This window comes from Seriola lalandi, unplaced genomic scaffold (genome assembly GCF_002814215.2).
Source record: "Seriola lalandi dorsalis isolate HSWRI2012SDOR001 ecotype SW California unplaced genomic scaffold, Sedor1 jcf7180002054544, whole genome shotgun sequence".
NCBI classification, from domain to species: domain Eukaryota; kingdom Metazoa; phylum Chordata; class Actinopteri; order Carangiformes; family Carangidae; genus Seriola; species Seriola lalandi.
In genome coordinates, this window is record NW_019525097.1 from 4,588,878 (window position 1) to 4,598,836 (window position 9,959).

Consider the following 9,959-nt stretch of genomic DNA (forward strand, 5'->3'; position numbering starts at 1 on the left):
TTCCACCCCCTCCTCCTCCCACGGCTGGCCGGCTGCCCAGCACTACACCCTATAGTGACACAGCCAGGGCCACACACTGCCTTCAGTCCCTTATACTTACTCCCTCCCTCCTTCTCTCCCCCGCTCCCCTCTATCCATCCATGTATCCATCTACCTCACCGTCCCGCCGTAGCTCCATCCCGCTCCCATTCATCCATCTCTGCCTCTCTCTTTCTTCTCCCCGGCTACTCTTTCTTTCCTCCCTACAAATCATCCTGGATGCCTCTTAGACTTCTTCTTTTCCTCCCTCTATGATATATCTCTCCTCTTCATTCATCCATATCTGTCTTTAACCACTTCCTCACGTCCACCTTTTCTCAAACCCACCACATGGCCAAAAGTATGTGGATGGGATGTGTATGTGATTGCTGAACATCTCATATCAAAAACATGGGCAATGTTGGGCAATGTGACTGTTTTCCACAATATATTTGGCACTTGGCTGTAAAGATTTGCTCCCATTGAGCCACAGGAGCATTACTGAGGCTGAACACTGATGCTGAGCGATAAGGCCTGGATTACTCCAAAGGTGTCAAATGGGGTTGAGGTCAGGGCTGTGCGCAAGCCTGTGAAAGGGTGGCTGCAGATCAGTCGGTAGAGCAGGTTGTGTGGTTTAATCCCCGGCTCCATGTGTGTCCTTGAGCAGGTCAGTGAACTACAAATTGCTTCTGAGTAAATGTACTATATGTAGAAAAAAGTTCTTGCATTTTGTAGCCCGGACGCTGACACGTCAAAACAGAAATGGGCTTTCCCCAAGCTGTCCTCAAAGTTGCTAAAATGTCATTGTATGGAGTCGTATTAAAGTCTGAGAGCATCTAAAGCTTCAGTAATGAGACAAACCTCTGAGTGAAACTGAATATATGGGGAGGGTATAATAAAATGAGTTTTAAAGAGAGATTGAAATCAATAAAATTGGATTGGATCACTTGAAATTATGGAGCAATATAAAGCTGTAGTAAGTTGTTGGAGCTTAGAGGACTGTTAGCTTCATCACACTCCCTCCCTCACCTGTGTTGTCACCTCTGGGGGCAGAGGATGACTGATGAATACATGTGACAGCAACCAAAGACAAGAACGATTTCATATACAGTACAGTACAGTCTGCTGAGGTTAGCTCATCACCCTGTATCACGTTTGATTGGATAAATATATGTATAAAGATTTTAATATTGTACAGGAAAATAAAGAGGGATTTTGATGTTAAAATGTTTTATTTTTTATTTTACATGTTTTCATATATTATACCAAGAGATAACTGAATAATTAATTCAGGGATAAAGGATAAGAGTTTGGGAAATGTCTTTATTTTAATGTCATTTATGTTCATTGGAACTAAGGGGCTGAGCTCAAATCATGAGAAAATGACGCCAAAAATATGTGGACAGAGCTGTCCATATACTTTTGGCCACATAGTCTCTTACCTTCCTCTCAACCCACCTCTCTCTGTGTCCTCTTTGCTCCCTTCTTTCTTCATCCTATTATTACTCTTTCTTTCTATCTCTCCATCCTTTATTACCCCCTCCTCCACTTCCTGTCTTCCTTCCTCTATATATCTATCTCTCTCAATTATCACCTGATCTCTCTCTCCCTTCCTCTCTCTCTCTCTCTCTCTCTGTCGGTTCCAACTCATAGCCCAGAGCTTTGCTTCCTGGTTAAGGTCACTGTCAGCTTACATTTATTGTGGCTCAGTAAATCCATCACCTGAGCTGCGTCCATGTGTTCCGGCACACAGTGCTGCCGTCAGGTGAGCCGTGCGACAGACAGACTACGTCCAACATGGCAGCATTTCAGGTTTGCACTCATGCATTTTGTTAAAGGGTTTTGAAGGAGCAAAAAAAAAGTGTTGGAGAGTTCTCGAGTGTGACCATGGATGTGGTATTTTGTTTTTAAAGAAAATGATAATGAAAATACTGGACCAGTGTAGCGTGTTAGCATGCTAACATTTGCTAATTAGCAAACCACTTAATACAAACTACAGAGGCTGATGGGAATGTCATTAGTTTTCAAGTATTGGTGGTGCTAGATGAAAGATCAGGGGATCACCAAAGTCAGTAGGATCCCCTGGACCCTGTGAATGTCTGCGCAAAATTTCATGCCGATCCATCATGTAGTTTTTGAGGTATCTGAGTCTGGACCAAAGCGGACTGACTGACGGACTGACATTTCTTTGGGAAATAACAACAATAAAATCTGGACATTTCTTTGATCCAGCACTGCGTCCTTTCCAGGTAGAATATGAGCTGACTGTACAGCAGGCATGTGATTACAGCAAGATCCAACAACAATGATGTGATATTGTTGTTGCGTTGCGCTTTTAGCAGTGCAATCACAGATACCCTTAAGGTAGAAAGTAAAACAGTTCTTGGTTTTCAAGGCTGTTCATCACTTATTGACACTGCTGGTGCAGCAAGCAGATGCTCTTCTGGAAACATAAGAGTTCATCTGTTTTCATTGTCAGAGCTCTCTACCTTCTTCCACAAATACCACTGCACCGCTGCCTAAAATACATTCATTAAATTACTGAAAAACTATTTATTCCTTTAGCTTGTTTGGAAATGTGCATAAATATAAGGGCCGAGCGCACCTCACCTTCAATGGTGTTGGTATGTGAAGTTTCTACAAAGTAAACATGAAAAGGAGAATGGAAATCTACTTTTAGAAAGTGCTTCATGTATACAGACTCTAAATAAATTACAGAGGAGGCTCTGTCATTGTGTGGAATACATTTTAAATTAAAGTTTTATTGACCCTGACGCTGCTGCATATAAAAACAAACACACTCACATAGGACACAAGCTCACATAAAATCTGTCGAATTAATTCAACCCTGCATCAACCAGTTGGTGACTTTAAGTGGGATAATTGTGATGGTTTAGCAGCCTGTATGGGAATGTGATTGAAAGCTTACCTCTGCCAGTGTTTACTTACATTATTGTGTATACTATACATCCATATTCATACATTTGGGCTGTGCTTTTGTTTTAGGGAGTGAAGTGCAAGATAAATATGGCTGTATAGAACTGAATTTATGTATGTGTGTTAATGGAGCTGTAAAAGGTAACCAGGCGTTGAGGTTGTGACACTGCTTTCTGCTTCTTTATGTCCTCAAACCGTGATTTTGATGTATTATTCAACAGTGAATTTAGGTAAACGATTACAAATCTGTGTGGGTGTACGAAGCGCACTTGTGTATGTGTGTCAGGATCTATCATTCAACACTTGTTTCAAATATAGCGTTTCACAATACGTCTGTGCACACATGCATGTGCGTCCTTGTTTGTGTTTAATGGGTTATAATAAACCGCACAAAAGTCAGCCTTGAGTTCATCAATTGTAGCCCGTGGCTACAAGGGCACCGTTAATGAACCAGGAAGTTTGCTGCTATTACTGAAATTAAAAACGCAGCGTGATCTACATGGTAATGAAAGTGTTAGCCGATCTTTGACACGGCTCCAAATGGACAGAAAACAAATATCAATTAGCTCATTTAATCCTTTGATGTGTTTCATATTCCGAAGCAGTCGGGACGGGGGGGGAGGGAGCTCGTCCACTTTGGCCCAGCAAACCCTTTGTTGAGGGGATAATAGCCATGATAATGAAGCACTAATGGACAGATGAGGGATTTTTTTTAGATAACTGTCTGGGGATGGTGTTTTTGCTTTTTAATGATAATGATTTTGTGTTATATTGCACTTGCTGGGAGAAACCAGGTTACACAGGTAATTAGAGAATGAGTTGACATGCAGTGTATTATCTGGTTACTGTAAATTGATATAAATGGAGCAGGTCAGTAATCACATTTCTTCCTAACCCCCATCCAAAATACGGTTGGGGGTTGGGAAGAAATCTGATTATTGACCTTTCTGATTGATTTAACTGACTTTTGATTTATTTAATTTGGTGTGTGTGTGTGTGTGTGTGTGTGTGTGTGTGTGTGTGTGTGTGTTGTTATTGCAGTGAGGAGTTTGTAATTGATGACAGGATTCCTCAAGTCTGGAAGGTTATCATGGCAGAAACATGTGATTGGCCAGCGCAGTGCCTCACCAGATGATGAAACGTGGTGGCAAAAAAGTTGAACCAGGTTAAAAAAAATTTTAACGACCCTGCTACATGTCAGCACCGCCGCTCCATCACCTCACTGGCTCCATTCAAATGCATTTCTGAGACCCATGTTGGTTACTTGTTATTGTTTTAAATAAGAGGCTGGATCGCCATGTGATCTTATCTCTTCCTTCATCCATCTGATCTGCTGCTGTCTCAGCCCTTCCCTGTGTTGTTTGTCGTGGACAGGTGTACATGTAGAACGCAGATTAGAAACCCATACACATGGCCAAGAAATCGATGTTCTCCATGAGAGATCTAGCTTGGGAAATCAGGTTTCTCAAATCGCCAACTCCAATTAAAGTAACCAGAACTCTTGCTGACATGATGTTTAAGAAATCAGCTCGCCGACCTGGTTACTTAAGTGCATGTAAACACAGAGTTTTTTTTTTTCTTCTTTAACAGGAAAGCAGCTGAATCAGAATCAGGTCCTCATAGCAAAATGAGGTGGTCCGCTGAGTGAATAAGAGACTTAAAAAGCTGTGAATCAAAAGGAAAATTGGCCTTGGAAATGTCTGTGCAGTGTGAGGGGTTGTCTGAATGTTTTTAGAGTTTGCTTAACTATTCGCAAACAGCCGGAACCGCTTTAAGAGCAATGGTTTAAAAAAACAACAACAACAACAAAAAAAGAAAAAAAAAGTTTTTGCCCACATTTTCTATAAGAGCCTTTGTCTGTGTTTTTACACAAGTGTTTGCTCTCTGGTGAGTGTAGAGTAAGTGTGGAGGTTATCTCCAGCTTCTTTTGAGTTTGCCCTACAGTCTTTGACAAAACCCTGACTGAGCTTTGATCACTTCCCTGCTCTCTGCTATCCCACCTTTCTTTTGTTTTCCTCTGTCTCTCTCTCTCCTTTCTGTCTTTCTCCCTCCCCTGCTTTATCTTGATCCGCCCTTCCTCAACCTTTTTTGCTTCCTCGCTTTTCTTTCCCTCCCCTTTCTGCACTTATTCTCTGTGGTGGATGCGCGTGAGAGAGAGAGTGAGAGAGAGAGAGAGACATCCGTCTAGAAATCAAAAGTGCAGGGTGTTGCGTCTCCACATGAATTCCTACACACCTTGTAATTGCTGTCAGCGAGCCCTCCGACAACTCACTTAATTGCCTGCCATCCAATTTATGGTGAGATTGGGGAGGTGATGGGAGATTGAGCAAAAAAAGAGAAGAAAAAAAAATGCAAAGAGATTTGACAAAAGGAGTAAGAAGGGCAGGGGAGGTGGAGCCCAAAAAGATGTGGTTGCTAAGCACTGAAAAGAAGAGCTGTTAGTCCATTGTGTCCAAGTGCAGATGAACAGAAAGAGTGAATAATGTTTTGTAAAAGTGCAGATTTTTATGGCGTGGAGCAGAGTTATTTCCCCCACACGCAGAGAAGAGAATCTCAGGATGGACCTGCAATTAGTGCAGCGCTCATTAATATTAGTGACTTGCTTGGAATGAGGGTGCTGAGGTAATGATTCTAGGTGGGAGGATTGCTCAGAAGCTGCCATTGTTCACACAGTCGTTCTGCTACACTGTAATCGTATAAGTGCTGTCGTTAACGCTCCATTGAGCTATATAATGTCTTTATATAGGTTCTTTTTTTTGCTACTGCAACCCCTTAAGATAAAGCTATGTAGCAGAATAAGATGAGAGTACAGCTGTAGGTTGCACGGGCTTTTGATTGTCAGCTCTTGTTTCACATCTGCAGGTAATTCTAACAACAAGGCTTAAAATACCACGGGCTGGAGAGGGATGCTGAGAGAGAAAGAGAGGGAGACCTTTGCACTGGTGCTGTAGTGTGTCGGCGCTCTACCAGAAAGGTAGGAATGATGAATAAACAAAAACAGTGATCACCAGTCAGTGCTGGACTCACAGACTAGTCCTCTAAAGGGATGTAGCCCCGCTGATACACCAGCAGAGCCGGGGCAAAGTGGGGTGGGGGTGGGGTATAAAACTAGCAGTGGTACACCTCCACCGACCAGCCAAGTTTCAGTTCACATCCATGTATGCCCAGATATATGTGGTGAAGAGTTTGAAGGAATTTATTAAAAAAGTATTAGGTGTATTTGGTCATAATTGCCGTAAGAATTATTGAGCTATGGACAAAAACTTATTTTGTGAGTTGACGTTGACCTTTGACCTTTGACCACCAAATTCTAATCAGTTAATCCTTGAGTCCAAGTGGACGTTTGCGCCACATGTAATGAAGTGCCCTCTAGGTGTTCCTTATATATCGTTTGTGAGACGGACATGAAACCACAGTGACCTTGACCTTTGACCACTAAATTCTAATCAGTTCTTCCGTGAGTTGTTTGTGCCAAATTTGAAGAAATCCCCTCAAGGCGTTCCTGAGATATCATGACGTATGGACGTGCGGATGGATGGATGGATGGACAACCTGAAAACATTATGCCTCCACCCACGGCTGTCATCGGCGTGGGTGGAGGCATAAAAAGGCTGCTGTGTAGTCACGTATTCCCAGCTTTTTACTGTAGGCTCCTACTGAACCCCTGTTATTGCCAGAAAACTGGAGAAACAAATCAAAATGCATCCTTTGTTGTTTGGTCCTGTTATTTTCTGCTTGTCAAAGCCGAGTAGACTTTTACAGACTTTGCCTTTCTCTGATGTCAACAGTTTTGAGAAGTGATAACTTTGCAACGCAAACAACCACAGAGTCAGGCTGCTAGCAACAACTGTGAGATCCAGCTGCAACTGTTGGTTTATTGTTCTGTAATCGATTTTCACACACACACATATTGTACATGCAACACTATGCACAATATGTATATAGTGTGTATTGTACATGTTCAAAAGTTGCATAATGTTCCATCCACAGAAAGTGAAAGAACCAAACCTTAGTTAAAAACATATTTCTATAACAGACAGGATTTTATACCTTATTTTACCCATTTTATAATAATATTTAATGATTCACTCCCATTTTAATGTACTGTTGGTGCTGTTTGCTGTTAATACAAGCTCAACTTTCCTGAGTGTTTACCGGTCGTCTTGATAAAAGAAGTGTAAGAACAGTTTTTCTGTCAGAAAAAGACACTCGAGTAGAAGACTGATACATAAACATGTAGGATGGTGCTATTAATGGTCGAAGAGAAATTCACCAATCGCTAATGATGTCCGTGCCAATGTTAAGGTAAATTATTTATCGGCCAGTGGAGCAGAATGACTTATGAAACACATGTTTGTAATACTTTGAAAAGTTTATGTTATTGTCCTTTCATGGAAATGTGTGTGTATATACATGCGTGGCACTGCTGCATGAGATGACTGTTGTGTTGGTGGAATTAGTGCTGTAAGCTGTTGTCGTACAGGTAATTTCACCCCCTTCAGTGTTTTTACTTGGCCATTACTGTGATTGCCGGCTTTTATCCACGACTCAGTAAACACACATAAGTATCCACAGTCAACCTGCAGGCAGAAACATGAGCACAGACACTGCTCCACTTGTAAACTGTACATGCATGTACAGTTTAGTCCATATGCACACATCAGGGACATACAAGCAAATACACCCTTATTGACAGCAAACATGAACTCCCACACACAAAACACGCTGCACTGATCCTTTCTTATAATGCAAGTTCATCACCAGAGTCGGGCTGAGGCAGAGTAGAGGGAGAGAAAAACAGCCAGAGCCAGACCTCAATAAACCGAGCGTTGTTCCTGAGGATAAAGTGACCAATCCCTGCAGTCCACAAAATGAGTCTCCCCTCTGGGCGCTAGCTTCAGCTTTGATTAATATTCATGAGAACGTGGCTGGTATGAGGGTGTGGGGGGATGTTTACTCTGGTGAGGAGTCGGAGAGAAGGTGCCACTGTATCAGATGGCAGCTGGATGCGGAGGTGGTCGGATAGCTGTGTCTGTGTGTGTGTGTGTGTGTTTGTGTGTGTTTGTATTTCTCCCTCTGGGGACTGTGACAGGAGAGACCAAAGATAGATGAAGAAGTTGTTGCTGTGGGGACAGGTGACATATGGATCAGCCAGAGAGTCAGAACACAGGGGTCAGAAGTCACACATATAAGCTGTAAGGATGCGGGTGAGTGCCACTGTGGGTGTTTGTGCTCTTGTGAATTGGACTGTGGTGGATGGGGTGGCTTGTAATTTACCTTAGGCTCACACTGATCCCTGTCCAGGAAAAAAAAGTAGGTAAGGAAAGAGGTATAATATCATGCTGGTGTATTTCATAAGCAGAATGTCTTTAAAGCTGCACAAGGCGAGATTGCTTTTATGGCATTTCGCCTTTGTTTGACATTTAGCTGAAGTGAGGACCAGGAAATGTAGCAAGAGGATAACGACATCCTTGATGGACTTTACAAGTTAAATGGTTTGTATCTTAAAGGCAACACACAACGGCTGTGTTATGGTGTGTGTCACAATAAACCCACCTGTTGTTTTCCATGTAAGGTCACACACCTGCAGTGTCAAGACACTGCATCAAGAAACACTTTATTACATTTTATTACATTCTCTCGGTGGATTTGGCCTGGACGACCTTGCGCACTTCCTCTGTCTCGATGGCATATCCATCAAATGACAGAACACGAAGTGTGTCCTTTAAACTGCAGACACCAGAACACCCGCAGAGGGAGAGCTTCTGAAAATAATACAACCACAATTACAACATGCATCCAAAGATTATGGTAACCTAGCCTAAGTTATTAGATAATATGTATATCATATTAATCTGTTTTGTAATTTGAGGGATGTTGTAATGCTTAAACCTCCACTTAGTAAACACATACGTTTTAACTAAGCTAAGTTTAAACTCATGAAGAGCCAATGTAACTATGGCCCTGGCATTATGGGCAAAAGTTGATGTTGTGACATGTTTTGGCAACATGTCACAGCGTTATCATTAGTTGTTTGCAGCCGCCCTGATGTGTGAGAATCCTCCTTCTTTAGCATGTGTGATCACGGACACTGAATGTTGCAGCAGGCTAGGCTGCAGGCTACGCACCAACTGTGTTGACAAAAAGCAAGTCACAGTTGATAAGAGCTTTTCTGCGATGTGGACACCTCGCTGCACGCTGGGATGAGCTTGGAGGGCTCAGGGCATCAAATTGTCTTGAGGAATCCACCATCACTATCGGCCGAAAATAAATTCTGGGCACTTTTCTAGATGACAACATTTAAACTGTCTGCAGGAAGTGAGTGCTACATTACCACCTCTACCAGGCAGTACAAGACGAGCTTGAAGAAATGTGGGGTTTCCAGTCGCTGAGACTTGGTGTAAAAGCTGGAGTGCTAAGATTTAAATGTGTTATTTTAAAGATTTATGATGACTGTATTACCTGCTGTACTAGTGTGTTTTTTTTGTGGTTGCCTCCATGTAATGCTCACCAAGTTTAGTTCAATATTACATTTTTTCTTCTAGTCGGTAGAGGATGAATGGAGGCAGCTGGAGGGATGGAGAGAAAGGAGGGTGGGTGGTAAATAGAAGAAATGGCGGCGGTAGAGTTTGAGCAGCAAAGACAGTCAGGATTATGATGGATCAAAGAATATTGTTCTAGGCAACACAAAGAATCAGACCAGTGGGACAAAGGCAGAGACTGAGAAAGACCTCCAAAATCTCAACACAAGGGCAACAAGTTTCAAAGATTTATTCAGAAGAACATCTATTTAAATCGTGGCAGACGGAAGGCATTGTAAGAACAGCGCTTTACTGCTAATAGTAAAAGTGTGTGTGTTTTGGCAGGGGAACAGGTGCAGACAACTGAATGCAGATGCTACCAGCTGCAGCTCTGGGATAGACGCCCTTATCCCCAGAAACCACTGGAAAGAGAGGGAGCTTTAACGGATGGGGGGGTAAAAATAGTAATGGCACTGAAACAGA